Genomic DNA, 13,911 nt, shown 5'->3' on the forward strand with positions numbered 1-13,911 from the left:
GGGAAAAAAAAACTAAGATTGAGGAGTCTGGCCATGTTTCAAATGCGACACGTCAATATCAAAGGGGCCCCACGGCCCCTTGCTAATGGAAGGGGAGGGCAGAGGGGAAGGCAGTTTGGCGGTTGCCAAACTGTTGCACTAATTAGCATCATGCTGTTAGCCCTTCGAGGTGAATCTGAAAATGTCTTTCGATTCCGTGAAACAACCTTAATTTTCTTGTCGAAACGTCGACTCCATGAGATTCATTAAGTTTATGGCGAGGTTGCAGCTCCGTCCAGTTGCTCCGTGTGCCAACTTTTGCATTAAGCGTCGGCACTGATTGAATGGCAAGCAAAGTGTTGTCACAGAACATGAAATCCACCGCTAATTGATTCCGAGAAGGCATTGATTTCATCGAAACCGCCGGAGCTCCGTTTCACGTATGTGACCGAACACATCCGTCAAGCTCATCGGGCGAACCGCATACTTCCTCGCACAGAACGCCGAAACTCGCAAACTCATTACCCCATCATGTCCTGATGACTACAGAATTAGACACGATAAGATTAAAATCAACTCAATTAGTCTCTCAAAGGAAATGTGGGATCCGCACGGGCAGAATTACAGGGCAGAAAAGGCAAATAACTACCAAAAAATATTTCTGAGAAGAATAACTGAAATTAAAAGACCAAATATGAACCTGAACATTATTGAATATTATGAGGCTTTAGCGTCGTGAAATGGCACGTCAAGCAAAGTTATTTTAATTTAAAAAGGACTCCCCTGAGCCCTGCCTTACTTTGCAATGCTGAATTAGATCCGAGTTGTTTTCAGTATTAAATACTCTAAATGTAGATTAGCAATTAGATTTGCAATTTCCTGCGCTGACAAACATACAAACTTCACCAGAATGGATGCCAAGATGCTGTTTAGTGGCATAAACACAAGAAGGAACGAATGAAGAATGTCCCCCGTGCATTCAGGTCGAAATATTGCACAGATAGAGTGAGCCAGAAGAGGATTGTGGGGGTTTCTTCAGAGTTTCCTGACAGCATCGAACCAATCTGCCCACCCACATGTCTAGCCAATGGCGATTAGGCGTGCTGTGGCTAAGGAGGGCTGATTGGTTCCAACCGAGACAGAGGGGAGGAAGAGGAGGAGGGAAAGGAGATGGCATACAGTGAATGGTTGATATGAGGACGTGCGCACACATAGGGACACCATGATGAAGATTTTCAGTTGGACTTTCTGACCTCTTCTCTCTCTCTAACTGAACTACTGTTTCTTACTCTGCTCGGTCTCTCTCTCTCTCCCTCCCTCTCCAATTGAACCACTCTTGCGTTCTCTCTCTCCCCACTCCATCTATCTCCCCCTTTAGCCGAGCCAAATAGCTTCCCCCTTCTCCCTCTCTCTCACGACATATCCTAGAAGATTCCACTTACGCATGTGAAGAGTGAAAGCCTCGACAGTTTTCTTAAGTGCAGAAAGCACAACCCAGGCACCATTAAAACAAGGAGAAAAAAAACCACTCCTTTTCTCCTGCTGTTCCTACCTCCTCCTTCTCTCTACCTCACACACATCAATTGGGTTTATGGCCACTTCAAGTTATTGCCTCTAAGTTGACTTGCTCAGTAGATATTGACCTGACCTACTCTGAGCGCAAGAGAGAGAGAGAGAGAGAGAGAGAGAGAGAGAGAGAGAGAGAGAGAGAGAGAGAGAGAGAGAGAGAGAGAGAGCGAGAGAGAGGATTGGATTGTATGTCTGTTACCTGCAGAAGCAGAGAAAACCTTGAATTGCTGACAGCCATAAGATACGATGTACTAGAGTGGTTAAGTTAGAAAGGGAGACAGGGTTGGGGGGGAGAAAGAGAGGGAGGGGTGGGTGGGGGGGAGGGTGGGAGGGAGAAAAGGGAATGCAATTGAGAGGGGGCTTAAAAAAAGACATGGTTGGAGAGGGACAAAAACAATAGAGAGTGGGAGATAGAGAGAGAAAAGAACAAGATGGCTGCAAAGGTAGCCCGGAGAGATCGAATAGGCTCCAAGCATGCAGCCGAGCGGTCCATGTTTTCCCGTTTCCTCCATTCCTTGTTTTATTCACATCTATGCCTCGGTTCTGCAGAGCAGGACTGTATTTAAGTATGGGATATAAAAAAATAAAAACCCCAGGGTCAATATGGGAACCACTCTGGCCTGGGCACATAGGCACAGTCCCCTGTCTATCCTGCTGAGCACTGGTGTGTTATGGGAGCCAAGGTTTGCAGACACACCCTCGCCCCTGGGACCCTCTACTTCAACGGGTCGTTGGACCGGGGGAAACTTTCGGTCAGGGGGAGGGTCGCTATTGGTCGAACCACCTGGAGGTCCGTCCCCCGTCCCCCCCCACCCGGCGCCTGATGGGGTGAGTGATGGACCAGGATGGGGAGTTACTCAAGTATCTGCGGTTCTGCTCTAGCGGTGCCTGAGTTCCCCCCCCCCACCCCCACCCCCCATCTAGCTCATACTGGGGTGTTTAAAGTGTGTCAAGGCTCCGAGTGGGGGGAGAATGAGGCACAGTAATTTCCATTATCACTCGCTCTCTCCCTCTCTCTCCCTCGCTCTGTTTCTCGCGCTCTCCGTGTATGTGCGTGTGTGTGTCTCTCGATCTTTTTCAATCGTTTTTTCTCTCTGCTTCTCACCCGTTTCTGTCTCACTCTCTCTCTCTCGCCCTGTCTCAATCTCTTCCTCTCATTTCTCTAGTGTGTGTCGTTCTCTGGCTAACCCTCTCTCTCCACCTGTCTCTCCAACCTTTTTCCACCCGTCTCTCCAGCTCATCCGTCTTTCCATGTAACCTTCCCTCCGTTGATCTCTCTCCTTCAACCATTCTCCCACTCGGATAACCTTCATCTCCTCCCTCTTATCCAATCTCTCTCCCACACACACACACACACACACACACACACACACACACACACACACACACACACACACACACACACACACACCTTCACAGACCCCCACACAAGCACACTCTTCCAAACCCCTATACACACACACACACGCCTAGTTATGCTTCTTTTATTTACCAGCCTGTCCTCCTCTCTCTGACATTGCTGCTCCGCACAGGGACACCTTATGTGCAGGTGAGCGTCTGTGCAGCGGTGGTGAGGAGACAAAGATGGATGCCAGGGGCTTGACACAGATCTGTCACGGAGAGATCCAGAGGTCTTTGAAGTACTCGCATCATGGCGTGCGTTGGTGGTCGTGTGTGTGTGTGTGTGTGTGTGTGTGTGTGTGTGTGTGTGTGTGTGTGTGTGTGTGTGTGTGTGTGTTGATGCAAAAAAGCCGGAATAACAACAGCAGCATGCATGCACCATTTGTCATAATCGCTTTACAGGTTAGCATGACCTCCACCTACCGACACGCCCTTTATTTATTTATCTCTGCCCCGAAACTCACTCAACAACGGATTTCACCCGCTTGCCAAAGAAAATATGTCGACCCAGCCTTCTGAAGCCCTTTTAAATGCTGTTAGCAGATGATGGAACAGGCGCCATCGTAAACATCCTTACAGGAAGAAGAAACACATAAAATGGCGTCCCAGAGGACAGAAAGTGGGAGACAAAATATGCGCCGCTGTCGTCCCCCGTGGGTCGATTCAGCTGTCAACTGAAAAGAACAAAGTGAATCTGACAAGGAGCCGTGCCACCGACAATCCCCTGGCTGGCTCGGGAGTACTTGCAGGCTTTTAAATAGTGGAGAATATTCCAAAGCCACGCAGGTATTAGGTTGTCCTCGCAATTTATTTGTTGTCATTGTGTGTTTTCACCCTTGAAAGCTGTGTGTGGCCATGACGGGAATATATGAAGAAGAACACACGTTTATGTTTAAAACCAAAGACCAAGATGGTACGTGTCACGCGTCACATTTTGTAGGGAAACAATAAATAAAAGTGTCTTGTTTCTAATATGTTTTTATTCAGTCACGATTGTAAAAATAGTGCTACTGTCAAATTCTGAAAGGTATATGAGGGCTACGCATGGAGCCCAACAACCTGTCAATGCAATGCTGTTACCAGTGCACTACTTTATATCTTAACGTATCAATATTTGATACCAGACTTCACGATTCAACACGTCGAGCAGTAAAAACGAGGTTTGAATCAGGGCTTCAAGTAGAAGGAAAAAAATGCATTATGGAACTGTTAAAACAGCCTGCAAAGCAAGGAGAACCATTGCGGCGGGAGGGATGATGCATTATGTACCATGGCTCAAGGCCAGGTTGCTGGTGTATTTAATCTGTTTCCAGCGCTACGGTTCATCTTTGGAGCCAAGCCGTTCATAGCAATGAGACAAAAAGTAGCAATTTGTAACACCTCATCCCAAAATGGCTGCTACTTAGTGTGCGTTCCTCGCACTGCAGGGTTTTTGTGATGGTATAAGGAGCTAGCATTTTGTTACGGCAGTGGGGATGGGTAAGGGTAGTGTTCAGGGTTGGTTGACTCCCAGCCTCAAGGTACTTGCTTTCGAACACTAAATGTCCACAGTCTACCTTAATAGGCACCCCTACATCTAATCCCTAACTCTTTCGTGACATTTCTCTAAAAATAAGTCACCCCGCTAAACGACTAAAGTGTACTATAGAGGCTTTCGTTGTTTTCTGTGTGACAAAACAACTACGTTAAAGCTATATTTAAAAGGGGAAACCACCAACTAACAGGACAAAGTGTTGTCCCTGGGGAGGCGTTGCATATAAGAGGTGGACTTCAGCCTGTTAAGGGCTAAAGCCTTTTACAGAGCTCTCTCTCTGGAAGCCCTTGCGTGCTCACATTCGCGGGGATAAAAAAAAGGGTTTCCGGGGAGAGGCAAATCTTTCCTATTCCGAAGCGACAGTCATGCATAATATAAGCCGCTTTTGTTTATTAACGTCCAGCAGTTCCCGGCGAGGGTATTCAAATCCTGCAAGCGGGCAGCCCTGTCACCCCTCTCAACCACCCCCCCCCCCCCCCCCCTCCTCTTCTAATAGTCGGCAGCTTAATAATTAAAGGAAAAGCTTTACATTACGGTGCCCTTTTGAAGACGGCGTCGTCCCTGTTCAGCACTCACCCACACACCCCCCCGTACGCTCTGCGCCTGGCGATTTACGCTAGTCAAAGCTAGCTCACAAAGCCAGCTTGCCGCCGCCGACGCGGCTACCAGTAATGCTGCGGCGTGACCGAGCCAACGGTTACCTTTTCATGTACCGACATAGCTAGCCCGCCATGAAAGACGGCTGAATCAAAACTTCTCTTTGATCACCCCCCCCCCCCGTCATCTTCTCGTCATCTTCCCCGTGCTCTCCGTCGATTTCAGCGCTAAACTGTCGCCATGATATGCTCCCTTTCAACCCCTCACTAAGAGATACCGGCCCATCGCGGGAGGGCTAACCCTACGCCGCCGCAACTACAAGATGGTCACTGATATGTTGGGGGGGGGAGATGAGGGAAAAAACATCTAACTGCCGTCTCGGATTATCGTGAGCTTTTCAAGGGAAGGGAAATGTAATTATCTTTCGTACATATAAGAGTGAGCAGGCTTTCAGGAGGAATTAGCGAGGTACAATGATGGCCAATAACCTTCAGTGAACTATTTTTAGACGGCCCTCTGCGGTCCCGGGTAAGAGGGTAGGGTGAGGACAACCAAAACCTTGCTTTATTTCTCGGTTTCTTTCTTTTTAAATGGAAACCAAACCCGAAAACATTGTTATAATATTATTGAGAGGGTAACATTGTAGGGCTATGGATGAAATGGGCTAAAGACTATAAGGCTATGGATGCTAAGTGCTAACCCAGGTCCAAATCTAGACTATAAAGTTATAAAAGGTTAGGTTAAACGTCTTCATTGTTAGAGACGGTTCTGGGTTATCAGACGACGTCAATTAAACACATAGGATATATTATGATGTAAGCAAGTGGAGATAATGAAGCTCTGACATAGCCCCGCCCATAAATGATAAAAAAGGGTCTCCCAAAAGGGTGCCAGATAGGATAACCAACGCCACCTGGACGGGACCTGGTCCAGAGGCAGGACTTGTTTACCGGTGTGTAATATTTACCTAGCTCCATTTTTGTAGATGTCATTGATCAGCCGGTCAAGACAAACATGACGTTTAATATCACCATCATTCCTCCCACTCACTCTCTCATTCACTCCTTCTCTCTATGTCTCGCAGTGTCCCTTCCTGTTTTATAATGGAAAGGGGGTGAGGGGTGGTGTGAATGAGTGTGTGAGACAGAACACGTTCATCTGGGACCTTTTGCATCGTGTACAACACCTTATTCTGTGTTCTGTGGCGCGAGAGAGAGAGGGGCGAGAGAGAGAGGGACAGAGAGAGAGAGAGGGAAAGAGAGAGAGAGAGAGGGACAGAGTGAGAGGGCAGAGAGAGAGAGAGAGAAGAGGACATAGTGAAAGAGAGAGAGGGGTGAGAAAGAGGGGGGCCAAGAGGGAGAAGGACAGAGGGAGAGAGGGCCCGAGAGAGGGGGAAGGACATGGAAATGCATTTTCGGTGGCTGCAGCGATAGCAATGGCGCAGGTTGGGTTGAGGTGGGCAGGAGGGAGGGAGAGAGAGAGGGATGGAGGGAGGATGTGCGAGAGGCTATCTTGCCGCCGGCGGGAATGGTTGGGAGAGACGTTATTACAGACAAGGTATTTATCAGACCAGGCCCGAGCAAACAAGGATGGACTCAGAGGGAAACAATTGAAGTGTTTGGAGCCGAGAGAAAGAAGAGTCTTTGACGACGAAAGAAGTCATCGTGTTGGGGTTGGATAAGACACGAATTACCTTGTTAACCCCGAATGTCTAGTTATTGTTCTTTAGTATTGTTCACTCTGTGTGCCTCCCACCGCCAAACCAAACCACACAGAGTGGAAGGTGTGAGGTTCGCTGTGCTGTCGGAGGATGGCCATTTTGAGGGTCCATTCCAGAGCGTTGGGTTCACTATAAAAAGGGCCTCACACTCCAGTGAGAGATCATGAAGAAATGGGACAAGGTGGCCTTTCCGAAATGACAGCAACCATGGTGACAGAAACCCAAAGAGCCCATTTAGCCCTCCAGCACGTGGGAAGACAAAATGGAGGGAGAGATGATGTGATATGATGTTCAATAAACAAGCACTCGCACACACACACCGAGGAACAATTCGACCCAGTCGAGATACGTGCACGCCCCTGAGTGCACGGCGGCCCAGGTAGTGAGTGCCCGGCCCCTGGGGCCCGGGGCCCCGTAGTGTTGGAGTGCACGGGAACCACCACACACATTATGGAGATGGGAAGGTGAGTGTTGCACTGGCGGGCGCACACTCACGCCGCCCACAGACCTCGGAGAATTACAGCTCGGCACCCCCAAAAAAAAAAAGACAGACAAAGGGGCCCAGGGCCACGGCAGAGTGCAGGACAAAACAAGCCTGCAACACAGAGCCGATGGAGTGCGTTTATGGGCTCCGGTTTTCTTTTCATTCTGTCTACAAGAATTTCTGTGGTTACACTGTGTACAATATTACCACCCGGGGGGGGGGGGGGGGGGGGGGTTGTCTAGACTCTAGACTCTAGTAGCCAGCTGAAAGGTGCTGGGTTTGATCCCCCGATGTCCGCGGTCTAACCTGTTGACATGCCAAATAAATGGTTGCAGGAACCTGAAAGTGGGCGGGGCCACAACAGGATCGACTCAAAATCTAAAATCCCTCGTGCTTGAAATCCGACCGAATACTTGACTCTCTCTCACTCTCTAACATCTGTGTTTGGGGCAGGGCTCGCATCAGCTTGTGCCCGAGGGCTGGTCGATGGAGTGGAGGAGAAACCACCTTCAACCGACCCCCACCTCCCTTCCGATTCCACAACCTTTCCACCAACACACCCACCCGCTCATATGAGAGACCCCCACCTGCCTTCAAGACCTACCACCTCCACCAAGACACCCGCCCACTCATGTGAGCGACCACAACCCGACCGCCGTTGGATGCTTTCCCCCTTCGGCCCGGAGCTAAAACTAAAGGGGGGGGGGGTAGTCAAACGGCTGCAGCAGCAGTATGACGGCCTGGGTGGTGCGATGGTGTCCGGCTACAGCACCAGGGGAGCAGGGCAGACCCCCTGGGCAGATGGCTGGGAACAGGGAGGGTCACGGCTGAACACGGCCCGCCACGGCCTGGTTGTGGTGGGGGAAGGGTCTATCTGATCTTCGTTGGATTGTTAGGGGCATTGCCAAGGGGATTCCTTGGGGAATTGGGTGTGGGGAGGTGAGATTGGATCGGTTCTTTCTTGATCCCAAACGGAAAACTCAGGAAGTTTGGGAGTTGGTGGTTGACTGCGTTATTGAGCTTTGAATGATGATCAATATTGACTACGACATTGCCATTCAGAATACGTCGGAGACCGGATTTCGGAGATCTTTTGTGAAAGGTTTCTAAAAAGAATAAACAGAAGAACACAAAAGGGCAGCAAGTGAAGCACACAAGACACTGCCTCAAATAAACGTACTAAATCTCAAATCGTAACCTTTTCCTGAACAAAACCGAAAAACCGAAAATAGAGAGGGGACATGTGAAGCAGTTTTTAAAAGAAAACTGATGTTGGAAATGTGACCAAGCAAAGAGAAGCAAAGGCAAAAGATGTTCACCTATAACTTGGTTAAATTCAAACTGTAGTTGCTCTCACTGAGACACGGAAAAGGATTCACCACTGAAGAACAACAAGGACGTTTCACGGAAGGACTAGAGAGGTTTTGTGCATTCATCCATGTGTGTTTGTGTACGCTTGAGTGCGTGCGTGCGTGCGTGTGCATGTGTGGGGATGGCACCTGTGAACCGATTTCCATGGCAACACATTTCACCCCGTGCACCTGTGTAAGGAAACCGCTCCTCCCACCATGATCACCATATAGACAACGTTAACGCTTTCATTATACACCACTGAGTGCAACGCTCCACATGCCCCGGCACACGGCCTTGTGTTGGCCGAGAGAAAACACGTCGCCGAACCTGTGTATCGTGTTCAGTGAAAAATGAACAACCTTGCAACTACGCACGGAAAAATCTGCAGGATCCAACGATACTTTATGAGTGGTTAAACCCAGAAGACGCAGGCCGCTCAGTGGTATTGCTTCGCTGTGCATTTGTTGCATTTTTTTCCCGGCAGTTGTGTTTTTATTGATTTCCTCTGCCACTCTGCTTGGTTTAGATTATGAGCACCAATTAATGGTGAGGAGGTGAGAACACTGGTTTATTAAAGGTCCTTCAACCATGATCCGAATCGTAAAAACACGCCTAATTATCGAGACGAGCAAATGGCATGTTACATTTATTTGTGTTAATATTGTTACCTCAAGCAGCATAATCATTCGAACAAAACCTATAAACCCACACACACACACACACATACATACAAACGCACAAACACAAACATGGAAAGAGAAACACAAACATAGTCGATTGCCGACATCACTCAAAAGGTTTACCCTCTGTTGCCATGACAACCCGACGGTGATGGACTGGGCGAGTGTAATGTGATATTGATGATTCATGAAATTTAGCTTTGAAGTCCCTGGGGGGCAGGGGCGTGTGTGTAAGTGTGTGTATGTGTGCACGTGTGTTTGCATGTTCATCACCATGGCGATCTAGTCCCCCTCGGACACCTGCAGTCCCCCGACACTAGGTGCGGGGCACACACACACACACACACACACACACACACACACACACACACACACACACACACACACACACACACACACACACACACACACACACACACACACACACACACACACACACACACACACACAGGAGAACACGTATGATAAATACACTCTCGTATGTATGAAGCCTCATGAAAAGGGCTGCTGCCGAAATAGCACCCAGAGAGCAATGCATACTGCCACGGACGATGTGGTTGTTTTGTTATGTAGAAGCATGAGCATAAAGCTTGGAACGTTATATAAAAAAAACTAACAGGCAGGAAAAATAAAACGGAAACTGGCAAAAAAAGAAGCCCGGGACCCCTTCCATTCCGACGCTAGCTGGCTGCTCCCGTTTGCCACGCTGGACGTGTACAAGGCTCCCTTAACCGAAACAAGAGAAGCACCGCCTACAGCCCGCGATGGAGGCTCTCTCTCCGCCCGCCGTGAACCCAACGTATGCACGCACACGCCGCCGCTAAGCGCCAGAGGCATCTTCGCCCTCCCGGCAAGGACAAATTTAACCGGCGACTGAGCGGCTGGAATCATTTTTTCCCGCCGCCTTGCCGTTTGAATGGTGGATCCCACCCCCCGAATCCCAAATGAGCCGTTTAATCCCTTTAGCTTCGACTCGACGCGGCTGCGCACCTATGGATTACAGCGGCCGGGAAATATCCACCCGGCTATAAGCGGAGCCGCGGGAAAGAGGGTGACATGCCTTTCAAAGTTGATGCGTGTGCGCGGGGGCGATTGGCTGGAGGGGGAGTTTGAAGACAAATGCGGACGGTCAAGGTTCTGAAAAAGCCGCCGGAGCTGACCTTTACAAACACACACACATGCATATATGTGTGCTTATGGGCAGACTGTCCCATATATATGCATGTGTGTGTTTGTGTATGTGTGTGTGTGTGTGTGTGTGTGCCCCAGTACGCATTCCCCTATGCACACATCCACAAACACCCAAACATTTCTGTAATATAGTCATGAGTCGAGGTTTCGAACCGCAGGGCTCATCGCTGAGCCCCGCCTGCTCACCGCGACGGACGAATACGACCCCTGCTAGCCCTTCAAGAGGCCTGCCAAAGACCCCGTAGCTGACGTACAACACGGCGCAGGGAATACACGCCAACACAAAGATAAGAGGGCGGAGAAACCGACGCCCTGCTGACAGCAGAGCCTGATCACAGAGGGTATCAACGGGGGCCAAATGGCGGCATTCCCTCTGATGAACGACCCTCCGTCGTACGCCCGGGAGAGCCCCCTCGCACCGGGCGGTGGGGGGGGGGGGGGGGGAGGGGTGAGGCCCTTAGCGCGGCACGGCGCAAGAGCATCAATCACGGCCCGCCGGTTAACGACGCCGATCGTTCGTCAGCAGAACAAAAGCAGGTTGAGATTGTCTCCTTCCTTCAAACCGCCACTTTACCCCCCCCCCCCCCAACCCCACCAGCCGACCCCCAGCCCATCCCCACATCCACCTCGCTACCCCGTCAACCCTCGAGACCGTCCGGAGACACAGAGCGTCTGTCGACACTCCATCACCGGAGATAACAGAGCGCGAGAGAGAGAGAGCGCGAGAGAGAGAGAGAACGAGAGAGAGAGAGAGCGAGAGAGATTAATAATGCAAGACAGCCCAGGGGTCCCGGGGGGGGGGGTAAGCGCCCCCCCCCCGTACCCCCACTGTGTAAGCACAGTGTGTATGAGGCTCGGGTCGGGCAGCCCGGCGCTCTTCGAGTGAAATGGCGGCAGTTGGGGAAAATCTCTCTCTCTCTCTCTCTCTCTCTCTCTCTCTCTCTCTCTCTCTCTCTCTCTCTCCTCTCTCTCTCTCTCTCTCTCTCTCTCTCTCTCTCTCTCTCTCTCTCTCTCTCTCTCTCTCTCTCTCTCCTGTGTATGTAAACTGACGTCAGTTGGAGTTTTATGTATGAACACCAAACGCCTCATCTAAATGCTAAATCTGCCTGTCTGTCGAACCAGGGCAAACAGAGTCTCCCCCCAGATCCCTTAAAACAGACCACAATCACCATTCTACAGCCATACTGCCCCGGTGAGATGTGCCAGGGGCAACACAATCATCCGTTACTCTTTGCCGTGAATTCAGGCCTGGTTGCGTGTTTGTGTGTGTGTGTGTGTGTGTGTGTGTGTGTGTGTGTGTGTGTGTGTGTGTGTGTGTGTGTGTGGTTGTCTGGTTGCATTTGTTTGTGTTTGCAGAACTGCTCTTCTATTCTTCCGGCGTGTGCAATTTCATAAATTATCTATTTGCCTTTCGGTGGTTCCTAGGTTGTGCGTCGGTTGAGCGAGTGTTCGTGTACCTGTGCTGCGGGCGTATGTATGTGTGTTTTCTTTTTCAGAACATAATCCCGCCGTGTGAGTCGGTGTCATGTTTTTGGAGGAGGCTTCCCACTAAGTTTAGTTATTTTATTTGTAATATTGTTGTGGGTGTCATAGCCGCGCCAGTGATACTCGGTTGGGAGCTCATGTGGAACTGCTACGAAAAGACAGGACTCTTATCTCTCTGGGAGAGAGGTAGGTAGAGGGAGAGAGGGGGAGAGAGAGAGGGAGGGGGAACAGTGAGGGAAAGGGTGGGAGGGCGAACGAGAGGGAGAAGGGGGATGGGGGAGAGAGAGAATGAGAGAGAGAGAGAGAGAGAGAGAGAGAGAGAGAGAGAGAGACAGAGAGAGAGAGACAGAGACAGAGACAGAGACAGAGAGAGAGAGAGAGAGAGAGAGAGAGAGACAGTGTTAGTGGTATTAGTGGTAATAAGCTGTGCGACTTCTGCCTGGCAGGAAGGGAAACAGTAGAGGAAGGGGCGGAGGGGTTTTGGCCCCCCGAGAATTTACGAGTGTTTTTCACGGCACCGAGGTCAAATACGAAAGACCGCTTTGCAGGGTTACACTCCACTCTTCAGTGTTGTTACTATAAACGCTGGATCAACGCAGACTACACATCAATATAATCAAATCAAAAAATCTGTGAATCATGTTTTGCATCTTGGGTAATATTGACAGATGGCTGGATGATAGATGGATACTGAATGGAGACACTGACAGGTAGTACCGCAACCACAAGCAATATAATAATTACAAAATAATAATAATAAGAAGAAATAGAAACAACAACAATTAAAAGTGGCATTTATATGAATAATCCAGAATTATCGACTTCCAATAGATGCTTAGCCTGTCCTAGGCGTTTGCAATACACTCGCCTTTTCCACTTTTTTCGCAGAAACCAACAAATCGTTTTTTTGTCGCCAATATCTGGTGACAGCCACAAATAACGCAGAGAGCCTGGAAATGTTTTTACAGTAATTATGTAAATTTACATTTGCTTTGGCGGTGCGAAATCGGAAAGAAGTGCATTCCAATTATCCTAGCTAGCGATGGGGACAGGATAGAATGGGGGGGGGGGTGATCTCAAGAATAAAAAATGGTGGGAGCTGCCATTTATGTGAATAACAAACTCATTTCTTGTCTTGAGTGGTGGCTATTAGGCATGTACAAACACACACACACACACACACACACCCACACACACACTCAATTGCGGTATTTAACTGGAAGGCAAAACTGTTTTTCTCCAAAATAAATTAATCAAATGTTCCCTTTTCTGGGAGGACAACACACGGTGATCATTCTTTCCTTTCATTTTTCCACAAACCAATCGCTCTCCTTTTGTGCGCCCGGGACACATACGTTATATTGCGCAATTGGGCCGCTAAAGAGGCGCCTTTATCGTTCTAATGTGTGCGTGGTGGCCCCCCGGAGACCCCAGGAGCTAATGGGAGACTGAGAGACTGGCCCAGTACCTCAGGATGGACTGGGAGACTGAGAGACTGAGAGACTGAGGGACTTTCCCAGTACCCCAGGATGGACTGGGAGACTGAGAGACTGTCCCAGTACCTCAGGATGGACTGGGAGACTGAGAGACTGTCCCAGTACCTCAGGATGGACTGGGAGACTGAGAGACTGTCCCAGTACCTCAGGATGGACTGGGAGACTGAGAGACTGTCCCAGTACCTCAGGATGGACTGGGAGACTGAGAGACTGTCCCAGTGTCCCAGGAGGTACTGGGAGTGTGTGGTGGCAGGACGCTGCAGGGTCATTGTAGCACAGACCAACATCGCCAGGAGGAAAGATGCTTTAGGGTTCTGCCCTCCCCCCATCGTCCTTACCCCCCACCAACACCATCACAACACACACACAAACAGACACCCTGGAGGAGTGGCAAGGGATACAGATTACAGGTATTATAGGGG

This window comes from Gadus macrocephalus, chromosome 17 (genome assembly GCF_031168955.1).
Source record: "Gadus macrocephalus chromosome 17, ASM3116895v1".
Lineage (NCBI taxonomy): Eukaryota > Metazoa > Chordata > Actinopteri > Gadiformes > Gadidae > Gadus > Gadus macrocephalus.